The sequence below is a fragment of the Nuphar pumila genome, chromosome 13 (assembly GCF_984573655.1).
Source record: "Nuphar pumila chromosome 13, dmNupPumi1.hap1.1, whole genome shotgun sequence".
NCBI lineage: Eukaryota > Viridiplantae > Streptophyta > Magnoliopsida > Nymphaeales > Nymphaeaceae > Nuphar > Nuphar pumila.
The window spans coordinates 66,850,764-66,854,141 of NC_143261.1; the positions used below are offsets into that span (position 1 = coordinate 66,850,764).

The 3,378-nt window shown below is 41.4% G+C and overlaps 1 pseudogene; it reads left to right on the forward strand.

Annotated features, from left to right (window-relative positions):
- The first annotated feature begins 2,330 nt into the window (after positions 1-2,330).
- LOC149818570 (metalloendoproteinase 5-MMP pseudogene) lies at positions 2,331-3,378 on the forward strand (annotated as a pseudogene).

A 3,378-nucleotide genomic window follows, 5' to 3' on the forward strand; every position in this document is an offset into this window, starting at 1 on the left:
AGCCACTTATTTCACACAATACTATTGCCATGTGATTTAAAATTTATCTAAAAAAATATTTATTACTACTTTTTATTTTTTTAAAGGCGAGCTGGGGTTAGGTAGACTCCTACCAGTTATGCAACTATACCATTGGGTTTTGAATCTGCAATGTCTCAACACAAGGTGGCGTGCACTAACTGCTCCTACCAGACAAGCAGAACCTCTGTTGGTCGCTGAGCCAAACACTTATTTCTACTTGCACAGCTTTTTTTTTTGGAACGAGTCTCTACAAGCTGTACACAAGCCTAGCCACAAGCAGCTCGTATTTCGTTCCCGAGCCTTATTTATTGCTGGCAGGAGAGAGAGAGAGAGAGAGAGGCCTATGTCACATGGATAAGTCATTTTTGGTGGTGTGTCCTTGGTGACACGAGCAGACATGCTTCAACATGTGGACTAAGACAGTGACACTTATGATGAATATTTTAATATTATTTTAATAAATTTTAATATTTTTTTATTTTATTTTATTAAAAATTATACTTTTTTAACATCTTGAAGTTGCATTTTGCATTGACCAAAGCAAAACTTTTTCTCAAACATCCAAGTAACACAAGTCCATCACATCTAACAATTCCTGAATAGGTGATACGTTAGAATTTTTTTTAAAAAAAAGTTAACTTTTTTTTTTAATTTAAAAAAATTTAAAAAACATTCGTCCTTCGTGTCCTATTACGTGTCTTTGTGACATTGATTCTTGGGCAATTCAAATCAGGATGTCCTCACTCATTGAAAACAGCAGTCTCCCCCTTTGATTAAAGAAATTGGTCATGTACCCCCACAAACCAGTTTTTTTAACTACCAAGGACTACTTTTCTAAGGTCCTTCTAGATTGGTTTTAGAACCATATGCTTCACTAAAATATATTTTTTATTTTGATTAGGAGAAACCCGCTTCAGGCGGGAAGCAGATCAGGTCATGCTGAAAATGAGCGTTTTTGCTCATGGGGACATCGTGACCGTCTGTTTGCATTTTGGATGAATGCCACGTGGTTTTGTTGACTTTTGAGCTTTTTAAAATGCAAATCGGATGGCCACGATGTCAGCATGAGCAAAAACGCTCATTTTCAGCATGATCTGATCTGCTTCCCTTCAGGCGCGTCATCCTCTAGCCCAGCTTGCCGTACTTACGTTCCGTCCATATCAGCGTAAAAATCTGAGGGCTTATCCGTCCCCATTGAATCGCCAAGCTTCAGCTTACGAAGGGGATGACGCCCATGAGATTTGAACCTAAACTCCCCATCAAAAGGTCCAGGCCCCATTTCACTACCCCAAACCCCTTGGGTCTTCACCAAAATATTTTTAGAATAAGAAAATTGTCCATCATTAATTGATCAATTCAAATTAAAGGGAATGCACCGAACTCAATGTTGTGATCGTTGGTTTGGACATTCATGACCATCTACATCAAAAATAGACCATGTGGGAGTGAACTAGCAGGAGATTATTAGCGATGTAAACAGACTGGATTCAGGCATGATGTGGCCAATACCAGATCCGACTAATCGGATATTTGTTAATTGGTGTCGAATTCAAATTGAGATTTGGATAAAAAAATGCTCATACTAAATCTGATTTTTTTTTTCATGTAGTTGATTCAGGAATCCAGTAAATCCAAATATCTGTCAGATTCAATAGCAAAACTCAAAACCAAGTCCGAAACTGATTATTAACAGGATTTAATTAGTTTGGCTCACCGAATCCAATTAACCGGAGTCAGGTTCTATTGGATATCAGATAAAATCTGGTCCATTAACATCCCTAAGGATTATGGTGCTTGGCCCAACTTTGTTTCTCACTGGCAAAAATCTTTCGAATCCTTAGCTAATGGTAATCACTCTGATACAAACTTACAAATTTGTGAAATCCAAAAATTTTGGATTTATTTCAAGTTTAATAAGGTTATCAATAGAATTGACTGAAACAAGCACAAAACTGCCCGGTTGACTCTTCTAAGCTGATCAACTGCTCAACTCATTGAACCCCATAATCAAAAGGTGAACTTAAAAGATCAAAACCCCCCAAAATGGTCAATTTTACACCATGTTAATATTTCGTAATCTCCACTAAAAGTTCTAGAAGTAGTTGACTCTTGACTTAGTCCATCAAAGCCAACAGTCTTCCGGGGTAAGTTTAGTTTCTTGGCCGTCCAAAGAGAATACTGAACCCCTCCTACATGCCAATAGACTACCTACCAACAAAACTCTTTTCCACACATATATGTTATCTACCACGTAAACATTATCATCTCTCTCTCTCTCTCTCTAATATTTTGATCACCAAAAGCCAGCTATGGATTCCCCCTATTCATTCTCAACTTTAGTCCTGGTTCTTCTATTGAGCTTCGCCGGCCAGACTTTAGTTTCTGGCGATGACATGGTGAACCAATGGTGGAAAGAATTCCACAACCTCTCTGGTTGCCACCGGGGTGACAACCTCACCGGGCTCAATTCCCTAAAGAGATACTTCCACCAATTCCGTTACCTCGAAGATGGTGACAACTACTCCGATGAGTTTAATGCAGATCTCGAGGATGTGATCCGGACATACCAACCGAATTTTGACCTGAATATGACCAGATTATTGGATAGCGAGACAGTGCAACAGCTGGTCCAGCCCAGATGCAGGGTTGGTGACATAATCAATGGTTCCTCCTCGATGAATTCTGGCCGGCGACTCGGTGACATCGGCAACTCTGTTGCTCACTTCTCCTTCTTTCCCAGCATGCCCCGGTGGCATCCGTCCCGCCAGGATCTGACATATGCATTCTCACTATCAAATCAACCATTCGGAGCTGCTGATCTTCGCCCGTGCATTTAACAAATGGGCAGCGGACACGCCGCTAAAGTTCTCGGAGACATCGAACTACTTGTCGGCGGATATAAGGATCGGGTTCTTCCAAGGGGATCATGGTGATGGGGAGGCATTCGACGGGCCACTGGGGACCTTGGCGCATGCGTTTTCACCGCAGAATGGACAACTTCATTTCGGTGCTGCTGAGAATTGGGTGATCAACATTGCTGGTCTCTCGACGTCGGGGTCGGTCGATCTCGAGTCCGTGGCGGTCCATGAGATCGGCCATCTGCTGGGTCTGGGCCATTCTTCAGTTAGGGAGTCCATCATGTTTCCCACCCTACTTATAGGGACAAAGAAGGTGACTTTGGCTTCAGATGATATTCAGGAAATTCAGGCTCTCTATGGACAGAATCCAGAAGGGAATGTTTCTGTTATGAGTCAACAGAGCGAACAGACCGGTGCTGGTTATTCCTTACCAAGCAGTCCTCTGCTTGGTCACTTTAGTATTATTGTTTCGATTATCTCCCTTCACTTCATATTGTAA